The 22,093-nt window shown below is 36.5% G+C and overlaps 1 protein-coding gene across 2 annotated transcripts in view; it reads left to right on the forward strand.

The window, feature by feature from the left end:
- The first annotated feature begins 3,842 nt into the window (after positions 1 to 3,842).
- The window catches only part of LOC101020671 (filamin-A-interacting protein 1), a 140,757-nt gene continuing 122,506 nt past the window's right edge, over positions 3,843 to 22,093 (forward strand). The window contains exon 1 of one of the 2 annotated variants that reach the window (XM_031667240.1): positions 3,843 to 4,254. The gene's annotated coding sequence lies outside the window, so the exon portion shown is untranslated. The remainder of the gene's footprint in view (positions 4,255 to 22,093) is intronic. The other variant, XM_031667239.1, reaches the window with a different exon arrangement.

Genomic DNA, 22,093 nt, shown 5'->3' on the forward strand with positions numbered 1-22,093 from the left:
TTAACATCTCTGTGCTTCAATTTTTTTGCTTGTAAAATGTGGGATAATAATACTACCCACCTCATAAAGTTATTGTGAGAATTAATTGGGTTAATATATGTTAAGCCCTTAGAACTCTGTGTCTGGCTAATAGTAAATGTTACATAGATATTTTAATTATTATCCTGAGATCTATTACTTTTCTTTGAAATTTTAACAAATTCACTTTTGGGGACCAAGGAGGGCAGATCACTTGAGGCCGGGAGTTCAAGACCAGCCTGTCGAACATGGCCGAAACCCTGCCTCAGTCAAAAATACCAAAAAAAAAAAAAAATTAGCTGGGCTTGGTGGCGCATGCCTGTGGTCCCAGCTACTCAGGAGGCTGAGGCAAGAGAATTGCTTGAACCTGGGAGGTGAAGGTTTCAGTGAACCGAGATCACACCATTGCACTCCAACCTGGGCGACAGAGTGAGTGAAACTCTGTCTCAGACAACAACAACAATAAAAAATTAACAAATTCAAAATAATTAATTCACAATAAAATAATTTCCTTCTACAAATTTTTTATAGGTATCTAATGATGACCCAACTCTGTCCAGAGAGCCTGGAAGCATTTTCTGTATGCTCTATAGTTTTCTTTATCTTTTCTTTAATCTTTTATATGTTCATTTGCTCATTCAGTCTTTCTTATTTATTGAACACTTACTGTGGTGCTTAGGTAGCCGGAAAAAAACAAACTGAAAAATTCTCTGGTACCGGTGAGCTTATATTCATCATCTCAGAGTCAGGCAATAAATGTTAACAGAGCATGTTTGATTGAAAACTTGTCTCATGCCACCCATCCACTACCCCCAAACATTATTAAAGTAAACATTGTTTTGAAGCAAATGTCTATTTTTCTCTTCACTGGTATATTAAAGAACTTAATTAACTTATTAAATAACTTAACTTACTTTTGCTTTTAAAAATCACTGTGCTTATTTCAATGAACAAGGCGGGAAAATTTGGTTTTAGAAATGGGTATACAGATCATGGGTCAATGCTCTTATTTAATTTATTTGCCTTTCCCTCCCACCCCTGATAGCATTAGTCTATCTTCTTATTAAAAACTTTCATCATGACTCATCCTTGAGGTTGGGATATTCAGCTTTACTTATAAATGGATCAGAGGTTCTCAGAATGCTCACACTTAGGGCTGTGGGAAAGGATGCAGCTGAACAGTAATATATTAACAATATGTGTTGAAACAGCAGTTCCTTGTTGACTGTATACAAAACACAAATTTCTAATAGTTCTTAGCTGCACCACTTCCTCTGCAGATTATGTCGGAAATGCTTTAGTCTGAATAATCATTCCCAGGGGGAAAAGCCTTCAAAATAAATTTACTTTATCGCCTGTGTGTGTGTGAGTGTGTGTGTTAGAGAGAGAGAGAGAAAGTCTGATTATTGTAGAATACTGAGTCAGTCATGTACATATGCGTAGTATAATTAAAGAACATAATTTGATGATAGCAATTATATGAATATCTAATTATATGAATTATTCTGTATACTGTGGCTTGTGACCACGTTGTTTAAAAATAAACTAATAGCAACAATAGACAGCTAATCCAAAGGTTAAGGAAAACCATGGTGAGGGAATAGGTATTCATTAGACAAAAAAAAACTGAAAACTTTAATTATCTGGATAGTTACGGAAGAAATAAATCTATCACCCTTTTTGGCCATAAGGGCAAAGGGGGTTTTTCCCCTCAGTTATCTCGACATTTGGCTACCACTCTTCTTTGATTCATTTTGGTCTGAAGATATCTGTAAAGTAAACTCTTAGTAGGGGTCAAATAATATATACTCAGAGTTATTTTTAGTGGATTTTAACCTGGAGCTGTTGCATTTGGTGTGTGTGAGGGGAAGTGTATATATTTTCAAACAGTAATTTATCCACATCCCACCCTGACCCCCCACTTTTTTTGGAGACAGGGTCATGTTGCCCAGACTGGAGTGCAGTGGCACAATCATGGCTCACGGCACCCATGACCTCCTGGTCCCAAGCCATCATCTCACTTCAGCTCCCCAAGTAGCTGGGACTACAGGCATGTGCTACCATGGTCGGCTAATTTTTTGTAGAGACAGGGTTTTGCTGTGTTGCCTAGGCTGGCCTTGAACTCCTGTCCTCAAGTGATCCTTCCACTTCAGCCTCCCAAAGTGCTGGTGTTAGCCACTGTGCCTGGCCCCTTTGTAATTTTTTAAAAGTTCTGATGATTCTGAATTATCTCATACTTCACTTATATACTTTCTACCTCTATTAGAACCCACTTTTGGGGACTGTGAATAGATTAAGTTTCTAAAAGATCCATTAGCTCAAGAAGAGTCAGTCAATTTCACATGAGAGCTCTTTCATCTTAATAGAAGGACTTTTTTTTTTTTTTTTTTTTTTTAAATCAAGGTTGGCTCAGACTCAGAAAGACTGAGTCTGAACAAATGCAATTTTACATGTGTATGGTAGTAAGTACGTTAAGGGGGCAGGTTGCACGCTGTCAGTGTGCTATTTGGAGTAAGAAGAACTGAGATGTTTTCGAATGGCTTGAGCAGGTGAGGGTCATTTCTTTAAAAAGAAGGACACGCACACACTCCTGATTGAAGTGGCAAACTTTCTCAGAGACATAGGGTTACCCAGCACATAAGCTACTTACTGCAAGTATGCAACTCTTAAAATATTACATCCACACCTTTACATATGTCTTTGGTTCATCTTCAGTTTGCATGTCAAAAAGAGGGTATCTTTAATCTGACAAATTGATCTCAGGAAGAGGGTCAACCTTTATAACGGTATTGGTGAGATTTTTGTCAGGGCCATATTCTAGTTTGTTAATCAATAATGTTTCTCTCTCTCTCTCTCCCCCTCTCTCTCTCTCTCTGTGTGTGTGTGTGTGTGTGTATGTGTGTGGTGTGTGTGCCTCCCTTCCTATTTTACCTGTGGCCAAAAGGACCTCCCTCAGTTTCCCTTAGTGTTAATTTCACATATGTAATTAGTAAAACAGTCCCCAAAACTAGTTAAACAATTTTTAGAAAGTTTCAGTCTCAGCAGATTCATACCGTTTTATTATGTAGGATGAAGCACATAAAGTATCTTGAGACATTCTTCATGTTGTGGAGACTTGAGGGTTAATGATGAGGCAAGCCTATTAACAACCAGAGGTATCTCGTGTCCTGGATTTCCTGGAGTGTTTACCGTGTGTTACTTTGAATGAATGACCTGAGTGAGGATGCTAAGATTTTCCGTCTTAACGTTACTCCTTTCAAAATCATAATGTTATAGACATTCCTTTATGGTAATTTTATTTTAATAACATTCAGGTACATAGCTGGACAAAAGTCTGATATGTCTAGGTAAGTGATCTAGCTATAAATGAAACACACCGGTGTCAAACGCTGTTTGGAAGTGATCTCGTATTCATTTTCACAACCAACAGATGTGATACACTTTTTTGAAACCTCCCTTTATGCAGAAGAAGTGATATACTTTTAAAAAGCACTTTTTATTTCAGAACATTTATCTGAGAGAGCCTAATTGAGAAGAATATTGCATTAGTAAATTGCTCTGCCCAAGACAACAGCTGCTCTGTTTCTCTTCACGTTTTAAAACCTAAGTCCCAAATCTCAGTCTGTAGTTAAGAGCTTCAAACAATAATTACCTCTGTGAAATAAGCAGAAGTCCTTAAAAGGGTCTGTCGGTTTTCCCGCAATCTTTTACAGGGTGAGCAGCGCTATATCCACTGATAACCCAGCTGCTTAGGAACTGAGTAAAGCCGGCTCCAAACTTCTCAGCTGTTGACAGGCTTGACTTGCTGAGAACACCAGTTAAATATAGCACCCGCGAGCTCAGCTCCTCAACATAGTCATTGCTCTGACAGTGTTGTGAAGGGAGCAGAAGAGGAGAAACCTAATCTCAGAACCCAACAACACCTAGCAACAGTTGAAAAAACTTTTAAACAAAAGTCTGGGTGGGAGATATACAACAACTTCCAATTTCTGCTGATCGGGATTTCAGGGAGAAGAAGCTGCTTTCCCCCCTCTCTACTCTGTTTCCTGCATGACTTCAGCTATTGGCTAGTTCTGGGAAAGAAAGTGGGAAAAGCTTTTTCCTCTGTATTCTTTTGAGCTGGATAGTTTTTAAGAACTCAAATCTGTCTTGGGCTGTGAGACAAGCCACTGGGTTCTTCAAAGGATAAACTACCTCCATAGAGGACATACCTTTGGTTAAAGGAGCTGCCGTCAGGTAAGACCAAAATAAATAACTACTTGCTCTCTTAAGAAATATCTGTTTCCACAAGAAGAGAGTTCTCTTCCATTCTGTTTTGTCTGTTTCCTTTGATTATTCCTGTTCTACGATGTGATAGCACATTTAGAAATTGTAACCATTGTGAATTATTTTTAAAAAGTCAGAAACATCATCTTTTCCTCAAAATCATACTGATTCCTTTTTAAACACATAATTTTATCGTGTTTTAGTAGACATCAAAATATTTCTGCCAAGTTAATGCTCTTCGGCAGGTAACAGAAATATGACAAAGAACATTTCACATCTCCTTTCACAATTGGGATGGCTAAGCAATGAAAAGGATATCTGCCCTAGAAGTAAAATAACTTTCATTTACTGAAACTAGCTAACCAGCTTGTGTGGTAAATGACAGGAAAGTCCCGCATGGTGTTTGTATTGCTGTACTTTTTAAACCTGCTGTTGTATGTGTCTCCTTTTGCCTAATTCTCTGATTACACTGGTACACCTTGTGCTGGTTCTGACCTCGTTACACTAGAGTCACCCCGAAGGCTTCTGACTGGGCATAAAATATGCCTGGTATTAAATCACTACTCTTGAAGTTGTTGACTATAACTACTCAAGATAATGATATTTGTGTATTTTTAAAAAATAAATTAATGCTTGTGTTTAGATATAACAGATTCTGTTTTTAAAAACTTAATTAGAAAACGTTTTCTCTTAAGTTGCATGTATGTGTGTATGAATGTGTTTACTATAGTGTGAAGGAAATCCTCCTTTCACGTGATGACATCTTGTCTCCCCTTCCATGAGTTGCCATGCAATTTTATCAGAATGCTTAGAGTAACCAATTTCATGTTGAATATGACAACTTATGGCTGTACATTGTTGACATAGTTAGTATTGACATCTGGTGGTTTGTAATTGGGCTAGATTTGCGTAAAAATATTTTTCCTCTAAATGAACATGATGATTTGAATAATTTTTCTAGTCTAAGGATAATATCAAAGAATTTATTGAAGCACATTTTAATTGGAATTTTTAAAGTCTATTCTATCAATGTAAAGAAAGTACCCAAGACCAGTTTTGAACATATTATTTGTTGACAAATAAGAATGTATCAGCCTTTTCAGAAAATGATCCTCTTTTAAGAAAAGCTAATTAAAGCTTATATAGCATATACTCAGGAAAATGAAACAGGGCACCCATTTCAGTATGTATTATGTTTTATAATTCTGATTACTTGTTTATACAGTAAATAAGTGAATCACATATGATACAAATATGTACAAATAATAGTGCAAAAGGCACTCTGGTAAGTTTACTATTAGAGAATGAAACTCCTGGTGCTTTAGTAGAGATGAAATATCTTTGTCTCAAAGGAGTTTGAAAAGTCAGAACTAAATGCTTTACATTGTTCTTGTTTTTATGCTAAGAAGGGTCACGTTGTTGGCTTAAAAATGTATGTGTAAGGCCAAAATCTACCATTGATTCTAGGCATGTAATTTCTTTTGGAGTCAGTGGGACAGTGTGGCGATAACTGAGTGCAGCATTTGGCCCTGTGTGAAAGTCGTGTTTGCTTATGAAGTGAATTTTTCAGTATCATTAATTGTCTTCATTGTCGTACATTTATTCTTGAGAATCAAGAGCAACTCAGCTCAGGCTAAACCACACGGTTTCCTCCACTACATGAACAATCAGGCTCTCCACGACAATGCAGATCTGTTCTCCTATTCACTCAAGTTCATAGTTCTGTGACATTTTGAAATCGTCCCTTTCCCCTTTACCATGAAAGTTGTTAGATTCCATTGCCATGTCTTCCACCACACTAATGCCTGTTCTCTTCATGCTAGTTTGGGTTGTAACAATGCTGTTCCTTCCTACCCCTTGTTGCCATCCAAATCATCTTGCCCATGACCATGAGATTGGTTTTACTAAAGCATTGCTATGTTTGTCTATCTACTCTTCAGTTATCTTCTGGGACTTCTAGTAGCTGCCAAACACCTAGGCTGGGTATTTTGAAAACCTTCCATCATCTGGCACCTACTTAACTTTTCCAGTCTCACTACTATGACTCAACAACAAGGTCCCTCTGCTTCAGGTATTTCAGATTATGGGCCATTCTCCAAACACATACTCAGCGAACATTTCAATACCCCAGCTTTGCCCCAGCTTTTATTCTCCCCGCCTGGAAGACATTTACTCTCTGGTCCTGTAGAAACTTTGCCTACTCTTTAAGACCCAGATCAGAGTCTTCCACTTTCACAATGATATTCTGGACCATACATTTTAGAAGTGATTCTTTCTAAGTTTAGACAGCTTGGTGCTCTGTTAGAATTAGGGTACTTTTGAGTAGGGCTTGCCTCTTTATATTCAGAACAATTTTATGACGTCTATTAGGTGCAAGGCAGTATCCTAAGCATCACTTGGCTTTGGAGCTTCTCAGCTGCAGGCATGTTGTGGATGTTCCATTCACATTTGTGGCTCTGATATCTGATGATAAGAGAAAGTATGGATAAGTATAGAATCAAGAAAAGCAACTGTAAGTTAATAACTTTTTACTTCAGAAATTTCTCAAGGAAAGTCTTCATAGTTTTACCATGCACAGAAAAATTACAAACACTTTTAACTACACTCATGTACTTGATTGTGGAAATGATGTTGTATCTCTCAGGAATAAAATAGAAAGGGGAAATATGACAGGACTGTGTATGTATATATGCATGCATGCACACACACACACACACACACACACACACACACACACACACACATATCCTGTGTATCTACCTAGACCTCTAAATACTGTAACTTATATACTTTTGTTATCTTTTGGTGCCAGGTTCTACTTACAGTTACTTTTGGTACAATTCATTTAAATCATGGCTCCTGTTTGTGGATCGTGAATTAGAATCTGGCTTTGAACAAGAGAACATTTAAATGCGTTATGATTCTTTTTGTGTTCTTTTTCTCTTGATATTTTGAAAAAGAGACGTTTTTCAGTGTTATCTTTAATTTCTCGTGAAAACTGTAACCTTATTGGGTGAGATAAAGCAGGAATCATACTTTCGAAGCAATTTGTTTTGTATCCACCAAAAGAAAAACATTCTCTTAGTATTTATATTTTAAGATGGGCAAAGTGGTGAAATTTACTCTTTTAAATGGATATTCAGTAAGAAACCCTATGGAATTTTCCAATGAAATTTGTGAAATATTTAATATATTCATTAAGCACCGGTTTCCTTGTGGTTATAATTTTTATTTATTGTTTAGAAGTGAAACTTTGGGGTTTACACAGTCTAAATAATGCTACCTGTGTTTTCCTTTTTTGGCAGATGAGCATTTTTTCATAAAACATATTCCTTAAGATATAAGATTTTACACAGTTTGTTTAATCCACATTTTCATTCATTTGTCTAATCTTCCTTCTTTAAACTTGTGGGTTTTAGAAAGGTAGCACTAGGAGAAATGAGGGGGCAAGCTCATGTTGAGATTTATCTCAACAGAAAGGTTTAAGAGAAAAAAGATTAGTTAACAATTTATTAGAAAAATGACATCTAAAAGTTTGCAGTATAAAATTGTTTTTACATTGTTTTTAATACATATAACAATAAATAGAAAAAAAGATAAGCTAATAAAAATACATTTTGTTTCTTTAAATCTGAGTTGAGGATATAACCAGAATATGTTCATGGAAGAGGAGTCAGAAAAGGTTAGTACTTGAGTAAGTCAGTCAGATAGCCTGGATTCAGATTTCAGCTCAAGGTGACCTTAGGCAAATTAATCTCTGTGTCTCAGTTTCTTCATCTGTAAAATGAGGGTAATAATGCTATTTCCTTATAAAGTTTTTTTGAACATTAAATGACTTATAAAATCTGTAGTTTATAATTTATTCTTTAATAAATTTAAGCTAGTATGGCTTTATTATACCTTAAATGTAGTTATTTGTTTACTTTAATCTTTGTTGCATACAAAATTCTTGGATGCAGATAGTTTGTGATCTCAACTTCATAGATTATAGGAAAGGTAGGAGAATGTATTATTTAAGTTTGGAATCCTGCTTGGGACATACTTTTCTGCTGGGTACTCTAAGCAGACACAATTTGAACACCAGCCAATCATTTAATATGGAATTTATGTTTCAAACTCTCCCGTATCACTCAGCAGTCTGTTGTCTTATAGAATCATTACTAAAAAGGCTAAGAAATCACCCACAGCACAGACTGTTCTATGGTTTCTATATTTGCACTTGGAGATAAAGTATGTTTATACATAGTGCTTGGGTGTCTGTTTTACAGCCAACTACACTGGGTAATGTACAGCAACGAAGACTTCCTCCTCCATGCAAGAACACATTATTAAATTTATCATTCTTTATTTCTTTCCTTAGATGATTTGTTTTGTTTTACTAACCTAGTAACAGATAAAAATGAAAAGACCAAAAAAGGTCATCTTAAGCTAACTTTAACTTTACTAAATGGAAATGAATTCTTGCTATTCATTGCCCTTAATCCTATTCATTCTTCTTAAATATGAAAAGAAATATACATTCCAAGACAAACAAAAAGTGTTATCTCGGAAGATGTGTGTGTATGTGTATTCTGCTTAATATTCTGTATACTTAAAAATATATAAAGCACCCTTATAAGCAGGAAAGTTTCTTAGCAGCTTTAGTGGCAATAAACCTTATGCAGGACATACATGGTTTAAATCTGTCAATTTTACTTTATTTTTCCCAATTGAAAGGATAAGTCTCTAAAAGATGAGGCAAAACAAATTTTAAAATTGTCATTCTCTAATGAAAACTTTGTGTGGAGAGAAAGAAACAAAGGAAGGTAGGAAGGAAAAGTACAATAAAGAAAGAAAAGAAGGAAATAATTTTTCCTGGCTTTGCAGAATGAATACATTATAGTGGTACCAGGGCAAAAATATAGGAACCTCAGGAAAGTATATTGGATTATGTTTTTCTTTTTTATTAAATGGTCAGTCTATGCTTTAGCTAATGAGAGAAGGGAAAAGGCAACAGGCAGAATATAGCTTTCCCTGGTAGAAGCTAAGGCAGTGAATTTCAAAGACCAGGAAGCCTGTTGTGGAAGAATTTAGAATAAGGAAAATCATACATGAACTGAGCAGCTTTAGCTGGCTGTTAACCAGCTGATTGCAGAAATTGAGAAACTCCCAGCACAGAAGTGAAGTAATACAACATAAACCAGCATCCCCATGCTGCTGTGTCTCTGAGGGCTTTGTTTAAGCCTTAGCAACACTGAGACATCAAAAGAAGGTTTGGGTCTTTTTTCCCATTTTTGGAAATGGTGTCAATGTGCATAATATTGGGTGATTTATGTGTTTCTGAGGTCTGTGAAAGACAAACTAAAAAGAATTTTTAAAGCTAATGCAGAAATTATCTTGAGTGATCTGATTTTAATTGAGCCCTTAAGGTTTAAGGATATTTCTGTTTTTATTTGCTTGCCTAAATGCTGTTGCCTACCTCCTTTACCAAAACATTGAGGAAACGATGATTGTTGCTTCACTGACCAAGGACCCTATAAGTCTGTACTTGAAAATAGTCTTTTTTGATCTTGTAAAAACTCTAATTGCAATCTTCCCAAGTTACTTTCAATAAATGAATTATCTGCTTCTTATCTTTGTAAGGAAAAGATATAAGAAAGGTATGAAATGGACACATCAGAGTTGGCTAAATGCATTCTTTAAAAAATAATTTGCTGAAGATTTCAGGCCAAAAGAAAATTTGACTGAAAACAATAGACTGCTGGCACCACCAAGACAATGGAGTTACTGCCAACTTGCCCTTGTTTATCTAAAAGATCTATGCAAAAATTAGGTTTTCACACATACATGCGCGCACACACACACACACACGATGACACAGTAATGGGAATAAATGAACATTCTTTTTCTTTCATATACTTATGTCTTAAGTAACTCCTTTTAGGCCTTGCCTCTTTGACCGTGGTACCAAGCACAACAGGAAAGGAAGAGGTATTGCTGAGTTCATAATGCTATTTCAGTGTGGCAGCCTAAGTGCACATGAGGAAATGATGCCCTGCGCCTGTATTTGGAGCCCTGTAGTTACTGTGACGACAACACACACTAATGGCAAACAAAGAGGGTCTGCTCATCAGGGCAAGCCAGGAAGAGTTTTGCCAGCTCAGATTTTTCCTAATTATTCTATAAGTCTTGAAATGTGACACTGGAGGAATTCAAGGATCTTTGGGTTTCATTAACTGTTTAGTAAGTGACACATGCTTGAAGAGCAGCCTGGTATTTGGATCAGGGAGTGGCCTTACATATAAGCTTAACTTTCATATGCTGTGTTGATAGATATCATCTTCTGGTCACCAAACCAACTGGTTTGGCTATAGCCTGTTTATTTTGGTCTTTAAGGAAGTCAGCTGCATTGGTAGAGTTCACTTCTCAGGGCCCCTCAACTTTTGGTAAGACATCCCCACCTTCTACATTCTGCTCATTGCACAAATAATAATGATAATGGCTACATGTAATATATATTATCTATATAATATACAACATATGCAGTACATTTACTACATAAAATGATATTAATAACTAGCATATACTTGAGAAGATTACTATGTGCCAGGAATTGTGCCAAGCATTTTACATGGATGATTTTATTTGCTTCTCATAACAATCCTATGAGGTACTATTTTTATCACTATTTTACAGATCAGGAAAATGAGGTTTATAAATGTTAAATAACTTACTCAGTGGTAGATTTAAAATCCAAATCCAGGCAATTTGACCTTATCTGTTCTATGTTTTCAACCACTTTTTAAAATTCAGGCAGTTGTTTATGGAACACCTCCACCTAGATGACTATGAGATGTTTTAATGACATGTATAGAATGTGACACTGCAGGGTAACAGCTGCCTCTATAGCATGAAAAGATTCACAAAGTGCAAAGAATGAAGAGATTTAGGGTTAGAAAGCCAACAGAGGCTCTTTTCCAGGATCCCAAAGTGGAATCAGAAGCTTCAATGGCCAGTAGAGTTGGGCCACCCTCGATAAGCTAGGCCTGGGGCACTGAGAAGCAGAAGCGATTCTTCCAGTTATTGATGGGGCAATGTGGTTCTTGGTTTCTATACTGCTGGGTCGATTCCTAAGAAGAAGATGCCATGGAGCATTTGATTTTGTACCACCTCCTTTGACACTGTTGGGGCTTTGGTCTGCTGTTGCTTCTATTGACAACTCAGAGCCACACCTTCTATTGTAAACTTTGAATGTGCTGCCAGTCTCTGCCTTGGTCATAAACATTTAGTTTGTGAAGTGGGTTCAAGAGGGAATTCTATGAAATACTTATCTCCATTGTTGGTAGCAATACTTCCTCAAGAAACCTTTGGTGGAGTGTGTGTGTGTGTGTGTGTGTTTTGGTCAGGAGGCAGTGAGGAAGCGGCTAGAAAGTGCTCCACATAAAGGCTTGTTATTGGTTCCAAATGACTTTGTTTTGGTAGTGAGTTGTTATTCTGGCAGCATGATGCTCCTTCAAAAAAAAAAAAACAAACAAAAAACAAAAAACAAACAAACAAAAAAGACAAAACAGAGAGCTTGCTATAGTTTAAGAAAAATTATCTGACACTTTTCAGCCATTGGTTTGCTACTGTAGATCAGTGGCATATTTTATTGGATATTTTATTTAATTCTTTTATCTTTATTTGGCTGCATGATGTCCAAATGTCTGACTATTTGGAAATAATTGAAACTTTTGAGTTTCTATTTGCATTTCTGGCATTTAACTTTCAGATTGTCTGAAGTAAAAGGAGAGCAATTCTAATAAAATTTTGATAGAGCAGATAAGGCTTTGCTTTCTCTTATGCCAGTGGCCATAAAGACTCCACTTTTCCGGAGTATCACATATCCCAGGTAGTGGGATTGAATACCCCAGGAAGGTGAATGTTTTATATGGGATGACATATGATGGAATAAATCTCTACCTTCTGAGAAATTCTATTCTAATAAATTGAAACAGTAACTTGTCACAACTATACTAGCTCACCCCCTCCCCAAACACACTACATTCATTATTGGTTAATAGCACAGGACTTGTACTGCTACTCACCTGACAGGCTAAACATCTTCCTGAAGCAAATATACTGTTTGCTGTGTGACACAGACCTGTTTAATCCAAGCCAATGAAAAAGAAGTAAAGGCAGAGATGTATTACATTTCACGAAGGCTGTCTGCTTTCTTGACATTACATCTCTTGATTTCTTTGCAGTAAACTCAGTTTTCCTTTTGTCTTCTCCTGTCTTTATATAAAAAGATGTAACAGTGTCAAAGGAGAAAAAGAATTGTAATTTTTTTTTCACCCACCCAGAAAAAGAGTATTAGTGTTCTATTCTTTGGAGACAAAGAGTTTGACTAGTTGGCCTCTGGAAGTATTTTCTTTCCCTCATTCAGTTATTCTAAATTTCTTTTGGCACACAACAGCAATAATTTCCACATTAGTCTTTAGCTAATTGTTAAGATATTTACAGCTTATCATAGTCATTCAAGAATTATCTAAGACTTCGGTAAGATTTCCTAGTTCTCTTTGCACATCTGCCCCTAGTCTAATTGTGAGCAGGCACAGGGCCTTGAGTACCACAGTGTCAATGATTACATGGCTTTGGTCCTGGGAACAGCTATACCTTATAGGAAACCAAAAGGAATGGAAACCTCTAGCCTCTGACCTCACTTGAAACCATCAGATTATCCAGTACTGTGGTTCTCAATACTCTCCATGCATCAAGGTCACCTGGGGTGCTTTAAAAATGCAGATACCTAGCCTATGTCCCCAGAAGTTCTGATTTAAGTTGGCCTGAGAGGGTGCCCAAGTATTGGTCTATTTTGTAAGCTTTTGTGTGATTTTAATTTGCATCTGATATTGAGAACAAGTTATTGCAATCATTTTAAAGACAGTACTTTAAAAGTACTTTAAAAGATAGTACTTTAAAATGATGAGTGCCACCTCATCATTTTAAAGAAGATAGTACTGGAATGAGAAGTAACTCAGCTCAAATTATGAAACCCTTTGCAGGTAGAATTGAGTATGGAACTGTGCTTACTCAACCCTTGGTAGTGGGTACTTTCTACACCTTGCAGTGGCTATGTTCCTGTCTTAAGAGAACTGAAACTCAGGATCGTTGCCTGGCTTTACTTTTAAGATCTTGACTTAAGGATTTTTGATTACTTTCTGGGTCCATTTCTATGACTGCACCTCAGTTTTGTACTAGAGTCACATAGGTAGAAAAAGAAGTAAAGCAAGGACCAGAACTTAAATCCCCTGAGCCCCAGTCTATTACTTTTTTCTATCACACAATCATAATAAAGTAGCTAATATTTAATGAATGCTTTCTGTATGTTAGGCACTAACAGTTTCATGAGGCAGATACACATATACTATATATTTTACAGATAAGGAGGCTGAGGGAATTGTTCATCCTCCCCTCAGCCCCCAGCAAGCAGGTGGCAAGTCTGGGATGAGTCCAGGCAATTGGACTCCCCAGCCTGGGCTTGTAAGCTCTTAATCACTTTGCTATTCTGGAGCCCACTCTGAAAATGTAAGGTGTTGAATGGCAGCTGCTCCCTCATATCAGCATCAGGGGTCTTGTTGCAGCTGGTTATGGTGCCCTTAGTTCCTGCTAACTGGGCTTTCTGCTTGACTAGAGATTGGGTCCTTGCCTTTCCCTCTATTTTCCCAATGAGTGGCCCAATTGGAGACAACCTATTCTTGTCAACATTTTGTTATAATGCTCTATTTCCCCTAGTGACTTTGTTTCTTATTTCCTGTCTTTCCTTTCTCTTGGGGACCAATATAATATTTTATGCCTTACTTTTGGGCACATGAACTTTACCCCAGACATTCTGAACACAAATTCTACTGTCTTGTTTGGATCCTTGACTTTTCGCCTAGTCTTGTGAGTTTGGCTGGGTTCCCCATTTATCCTGGGATTCCTCTCTCTGGACCTCCCCCTATCTTCTCTCACAATACCAGCAACAACAGGAAAGGATTAATCACTTTGCTTTTATACAGCCAGTACATTGGAAACAAGTTGATCTGTCCTGTGAAACTGACAGGTCAGTGTGTTAATGTACTCTGAAGAACTTTTAAAATCTACATTTTTAGGTAGCGTGTATGGAATTAATTTTCTGATTGATTCTTTAAGTTTGAAATTCTATAGAACAGGCTCTTTCACACCTAGAGAAAAATTTATGTGTGTTGTCTGGTAAAACGAACCTTACTAAGATGAAAATCACCAATAACAAATACTGTAGCACAGGTTTTTCTAAGCAATAGAAAGCAAACAAAAAATGAAAAGATTCTTATAATTATCATATAACACATATTTACATGTAAATTCAAAAATTCAATGTGATAAATAAATTCTGTTATGACTTGGCACTGTTTTTAGAATCACCTTGCACCAAACAAGTACTCAATAACTGTTAAATTGAATTCATTAAATATCATGAAATTGATAAAGTAAATATTAATGACCAGTTTCCATTGATTGAAGTGAGCATAATTTTTCCTTGATAAACATGGCAGTAACAATTAGTGACCATTGGTGATTATTTCTCTGCTTCTCAGTTTTCTCTAAACCTTTATGGTCATGTATTGCTTTTCTAACAATATTAATTAAAAATAAACAAATGTTTTAAATGTTCACTAGAGTATCACAGAATAACCAATTCATAACTAAGTGGGAGCTGGACTTAGTAGCTCTAATGAGCATGATGCATACATGTTTCCATTAATAGACTAGAATTCTTACTTTAAAATACAGTGGCATAGACACATAACTATTGACAAAAGTCTAATTGCGGCTACTAACCCAAAACCACAACCAGGCTGTAGTTCATTAGCTGGAAACACTTCCATCCTTGGAAATCTATTTTGGAGTTAGGATTGCTCCACTCCTCTACAAGTGGTAAAGCAACAGCTGCCTTTTAATTAATGTTTCTGCTGACAGTTCCAGCTGATGAATACCATTGAATTTCCCTATTACCATCAATACTATCTACATTGCTCCAAAAGGATATATTGAGTATAATTGCTTTATTTTGCCTTATTTCACCTTATTTCTTTCTCACATCACTTCTTCCAAATTCCAGTGATGCCATTATTTACATCACCATTCACATCTTCCAGGGAATAAAGTCCCAGTGGAACACATGTGTTCCTGGTGATGTATTGTGATGGAATCTCACCAAAACGAGCACGTGAAATGCTGAGCTCAGAGAAGAGGACAAGGGGGAAAACCAGATGAAAGTGGCCTGTGGTTTCTCAGAAAGTGAAGAATTTTGTCCTTTTGAGAGAAAGATTAGGGAAAAAACAGAGCTCTTGTTTTTCTACATTGTATTAGTGAAAGATTAAAATCATCCCATTTGAACTATATCTGGGTTATATTATTTCAATTTCTCTTTCCAGACACTTTTTCATAGGAGCTGAATTTCAACAGAGCTTTCATTGTTAATTGTGTGAGAATTTAGAAGGATTTTGTCTGTGTGAAAGTACATGATTATAGAGTGAGGTCCACTCAGTCTGCTCATCTTAAACAATATGTCCTGGGACTCAATCAGGCAAGGCTCATGTTTTGTAGCTAAAAGAGGGGTTGGATTGATGCTGAACTGAGAGAACATAGGATCTAAATGGCATGCCATCAGATGGTAGAGTGGTTCAAGCTAGCAGCTGGCATCTGAAGGTCTAACATGCGGTTATGGGGTATTCTGGCAGGCGGTTAGAGGATGCTTGCATTCTGACACAGGCAGGGAGTCAGTCCACATTTGGGCAAGCTTGTCAGCAGGAGCAGGAAGGAGAGCAGGGAGGTGGGAATCAGGAACAGGATAGCTGTGGAGGAGGAGCAGTCCTAGAGACTGTGAGTGAGATGCCAACATTGTCATACAATGTCAAAACAACTAAGAGGATGCTAAATCCTAGTGCTGGGCTAGAGTTCTTTGTGTCTCTCCTGCTTCACATTTAGTAAAAATAATGTACTCATTCACCAACTATTTTTTGAAACTCATGTGTTCAGGCACTGAGCTAGGGATTGGGATACAACGGTGAATGTTATATTATCTCTGCTCTCTAACAGGAGTTACAGGCAAAACAGTGGCAATTTCAACACCAAGCGACTAGTGGGTAAATGGTTTAGTGGGACCACAGAAATGGGACCACTCACCTGGTTTGGGATCGTCAGTGATTGGTCCAGAAACAGTATAAAGTGACTCTTGCTGTGGGAAAGGGAACTGTAGAGGCCGAAAACAAGATAGGGCCTGATAAACAAGGTCTAAGGGAATGCATCAGACATGAGTGTTATTGAAAAGCTCAAACATCTGACTTGTTAAAACAAGTCTACATAGCTCTACCAGTAGTGGGGAATTAGTGAGTTGCTTTCTTTCACTTACATGACAATTTTAATGTTTTAAAAAATAATGTGATGAAGAGGTCTGCTATATACATATATATTCATCATAGTTAAATCTTTAGTGGCCATAATGAGGCAACCAAAGAAGCCTCTTGCGGGCTAGAAAATTCCTGACCCTCAAACCACATTGCTGAGTATTTTTTCTAAACAGTGACTACTTGAGAGTATGTTTAAAAGCAGATGATGAATGCTTCCTATAAAAGTATTTGCTTTAGGACTTTTATAAGTTTGTGCACTTTGAAAAAATACTTACATATATTCAACACTCCACTTCAAGTGCCTAACTGCTGCTGAGGCAATAAACCTAGGTCGTAGCCAGAAAATTTTTGAAGCACATGTTGGAGAATTGCCTTACCACATATTAAAATGAATTTTGAACCAGAAGCAGTGGAGGTTGAAGGGGGAGTATCGATTGAGCCCAGCAGTTCAAGTCTAGCTTGGACAATAGAGTGCAGCTGAGTCTCTTTAAAAAAAAAAAAGAATTTTGAACCCATATTAATTAAAACACTTTGCAGGTGGTATCAGAATCAGTTCACATCAGATGAGGAGATCAAGGGAAAATAGTAGAAGGTTCAGGAAAGTATATACCTATAAAATTGGTGTACATTTTTAATACTATAAAAATGTAGTATTATAAAAAAGAGATTTCAAATCTATACTGAAAATATGAATTATTCCATCAACAGGGTTGAAATAACTGGAAAAATATGAAATTAAATTCCTGTTACAGCTTAACTAAAATATGCACTAGATGGACCAGAAATTTAAGTCTAAAAAAATGAAGGTGAAATACTAACAAAAAAACCTAAAAACATATATAGGTGGGGAAGGCTTTCCTAAGTAAGACAAAAAGTCAGTAAAACATAAGACTAAAACATTTGATTCCATAAAAACTGAATGAAAACTTTTACACTGAAAAAAAAACCCCTTATAACCATCATGAGCAAAGTTAAAATTCAAACAACAATTTGTGACCAAAATAATCAGGAACAAATGTCCTTAATATAAGACTTTTGTTTTGTTTTGTTTTTGAGATACAGTTTTACTCTGTGGCCCAGGCTGAAGTGTAGTGGTACGATCTTGGCTTACTGCAACCTCTGCCTCCTGGGTTCAAGCAATTCTCATGCCTCAGCCTCCTGAGTAGCTGGGATTATAGGTGCATGCCACCACGCCAGGCTAATTTTTGTATTATTAGTAGAGATTGGGTTTCACCAATCTCTGTTGACCTGGCTGGTCTTGAACTCCTGACCCCAGGTGATCCACTGGCCTTGGCCTCCCAAAGTGCTGGGATTACAGGCCTGAGCCACCACTCCAGGCCAAGACTCTTTTAAATGAAAATAGAAAAAGAGACGCAATAGAAAAATTGACAAATGACATAAATAATTTGGAATAAATATGTGAAAAACTACTTAATCTTACTTATAATCACTTATAATTAAAAATTAAATTAAAAGAAGATGTATTATTTCAACCAATACATTGACAAAGACAAAACAATTCAATACCCAGTATGATAAGGGTATGAGGAAATTGACATTCTATGTTGCTGGTGGGAAAACCAACTGCAAAAGTTTCCAGAAAAGCAACAATATGTGGCAAAAATCCTTATAATCAGAAGAAAAATAAGAATATTTCCATTTTGAGAAATAAAAAAATCTAAACACATGCAGTGCTTTTGAGAGTACATTGTTTGTTCTTCCTCCTATTGTTCTCAAATCTATTGACTTGTAAAAATTTGGCAGACCTAGAGACTCTTACATGAAAAAAACAGCCAATATACTTCTTTCTCAGTTGCTTGATAGGATTTCCTAGGAGGGACCTTGTTAGAATAGGATTGTTAAAACAAGGCTGCATAGTCCTAAAGTGTCAAGTACATCTTGATAGCAACTTGTTTCCTTACTTTTGTATTATTAAAACAAACTGATAGCCAAAATTGACACATTTATGACTAGATCATGAGGGTGAGGGACCAAGGAGCAGGTGGAAGAAATGGCTAATTGCACCAAACAACTCTTTGCCATGGATCATTACCTAGAATAAAATTACTCAGGCTCATTAAACTGTTTTGGGCATGAAATACTCTGAAAAAAAATTGATTTACCATAGTATTTGTAGCTACTGGTAGATGCTAAAAGATAATTGACTCTAACCTCTTTTTAGGAAAGATGATGAAGTTGAGACCTAGAAAGTTTAACTTTCTCAAGGTCATACAGCTTATTAATTCAGATGTATGAATTCATAGACAAGTCACAATGCTGTGGCACATATCTTCCTAGAATCCAGAACACCACCTGTCTTACATTATTTCCCAAGATACCTGTTGTATAAGAGCTGTTATAACTGTTGTATGATTTCTCTGTATCCTCATGCCTCTAGCACCACCAGATGTTGGGCTTTTCGGCAGCTCACTACCCATCAATCCTGCCTGTTACTCCAGGGTATGGAGAGAGGCTGGTGCTAACCTAAGCTCCAGTTATAGAGTGGTGTCTAGGGTGAATGTGTCCTATGTGGTGTCCATTGAAGGTGGTAAATGATTCTCAGCTGCTTCTCACTGCACTGACAGCAGGGTCATTTTGTGAATGGGTAGGGAGCAGCAATTTGAGTGAAATCTCACTCAAGATCTTGTGTGCTAACATTTTTCGTCTTTCTCCTGGGGAAGCACTTTTTTGGAATAAGCCACTCCTGAAACATTACCCCGAGTAAAGCTAAGCATGAAGCATTTTAAGCCAAGCTGATCACCTAGATTATCTTTTGCTGTTTGATCCTGCAAAGAATGTGCTGAGATGAGTAGTAGTGCTGTATCACATAAGTACTCCTTTCGTTTTCATACGTTGGGCTCAAGCGAATGAAATCTCTTTACTTCTCTCATACCCACAGGTAAAGAGAAGTGAGTCCAAGCATCATATTTAATTCTGTTAATTACAACGTAAGTGTAAATAATACCAACAACGGCGCTCTAGTTTCGACTTCTGTTTGATGATTGTCAGACCCAGAAATCTAACAAACAGTACATTATTCAACGGATTTTTCACATTGTCCATTTGTAGACGTCTTTTCTTTAAACAGTCTAGCCAATTATATTCTCATATCCTTGTTTCCTATTATCTTTTGTAGCCTCCTTGACATAATCATACTGTGACTTATGGGAATTGTATCCCCCTCTTCCCTTTTCCTCTGGGTTCAGGCTTGGATATGTACAAATTTTGTCCCTCTGCATCACACGAGGACCCTTTCCATTAGGCCTTGTATTCAACTTCCTATGCTTTCCTGAGCTTATTCTTTATTATCTCTTATTTACCTTTTATTCAGAATTTTTTTCTTTCTCCTTATTTTTTTAGATATTAAAACATTTTTAAATTATTAATATAATTTTTGGTGGACAAATTATAATTACATACATTTTTGGAGTATAATGTGATGTTTTGATATATGTATACATTGTGGCATGATTAAATCGGGCTAATTAATATTTATCACCTATCATTTTGTATAGTGAGACATTTGAAATTTACTCTCTTATTTTGAACTATGTAATGCCTTATTATTGATTGTAGTCATTCTGCTGTGACATACATCTCAAAACTTACTCTTCTTGTCTACCTGAACTTTTGTATCCTTTAATCAACAACTCCCCATTCCTTTCCTCTCCCCCATTCCAAGTCTCTGGTAACCATCATTTTACTCTCTATTTCCATGATTTAACTTTATTAGATTCCACATATAAATGAGATCATGCAAGAACCCTTTTTCTGTTATTTCTTCTGCTTCAGCCAGTCTTAGAGCGTCTTTCAACGTTAATATACATGAAAGCTACACAAAATCAAGGCACTTTTATTAATGTTGTAGAAAAAGGTATATTCACAGGGATAATTTTTTAACCAATAATTAACCTTCAAACTCAAGATATATTATCAATTTCCAATTAAAACTGGTAACTCCAATCATTCTCCAGGAAATATCCACCTTGGAGGAAGGACCCAACATTTCTTCCATATTGTTGTATAACAGAGCAGAGTTCCAAGAACAAATTGATATTCAATGAGGAGATCAAACCAAACACTAGGGAGCAGGAAGATTGTCTGTCATGACTCTTCCTAGGTTTTAACATTTGTTTTTCTATTTTGGAATTTGGTGCTGTAAGGAGGAATAGTGTCTACTATGCTCAGAAACAGGGAGAACATGGTGTGAGTACAAGGGTTGTAAAGGGTGCTCAATATACTAAGAAAAGGCCAGAATCTTCATTATATAAAGTCCTTAGCTAAATTCCAGATATTTTTCATAAGTGCATTGGAGCAATAGCTTAACTTTAAAAGGAGAGTTATAAATAGGTATGTAAAATATGCATGTAGAATAATTGAGCACCATTTTACGAAATATTCCCGAAAAGATTCTGCATAATATTGATGTTTAATTACTTTCTTTAACTCAACTTAAGTTCTTTATTAATAGTGGTTGACTTATTTGTTCAGTTTTGTTCAGACCAACTGAAGTTTACAACTGATTAAACTGAGGGTATAATCTCTTATGTTTTGTGTGATCTGGACCTGACTACAGAAGCAATTTCCCAGGTCACCTAAATCCCAGTTAAACTGAATGACAAATTAAGAATCATGATACCGATAAGACCCAACCTCTAAGCTGTCACCTGAATATGATGGTCATCAATGTCACTTTTTTTTCTTTTTTCTTTTCTTTTCTTTCTTTCTTTTTTTTTTTTTTTTTTTTTTGAGACAGAGTCTCACTCTATTACCCAGGCTGCAGTGGCGTGATCATGGCTCACTGCAACCTCCACCTCCCAGGTTCAAGTCATTCCCCTGCCTCCGCCTCCCAAGTAGCTGGGATTATAGGCATCTGCCACCACACCCGACTAATTTTTGTATTTTTAGTAGAGATGGGATTTTGCCATGTTGGCCACACTGGTCTTGAACTCCTATCCTCAAGTGAACCGCCTGCCTCAGCCTTCCAAAGTGCTGGGATTATAGGTGTGAGCTACAGCGCCTGGCCAATGTTACTTTTAATATAACTATTAAAGCTATTGGCTCTAGAAAGAAAGTAAATGACAGATAATAATAGTTACTTTTATTGAGTGCCTCCTACCATATCAGGAACTGTGCTAAATGCTTTATGTCCATGAGATAACTATTGTCATTTTCGTTTTATGGATATAATCATACTGTTTTTTGAATTCTTCTCCAAGACATGATCTAAACTCTTGTCAACTAAAATTTGGGCTTCTCTAAAACCTCAGATATGTAGATTTTTACAGAATGAGGCGAGGCTCATAAAATAATTTTTTTCCTAATAGATTTTCTAATACTTGATAGTTTTGATTTGTATACAAAATTCACTATGAAATTTAAAAATCTACCCACAAAGATATTATCAGAGTAAA

The sequence above is a fragment of the Papio anubis genome, chromosome 6 (genome assembly GCF_008728515.1).
Source record: "Papio anubis isolate 15944 chromosome 6, Panubis1.0, whole genome shotgun sequence".
NCBI lineage: Eukaryota > Metazoa > Chordata > Mammalia > Primates > Cercopithecidae > Papio > Papio anubis.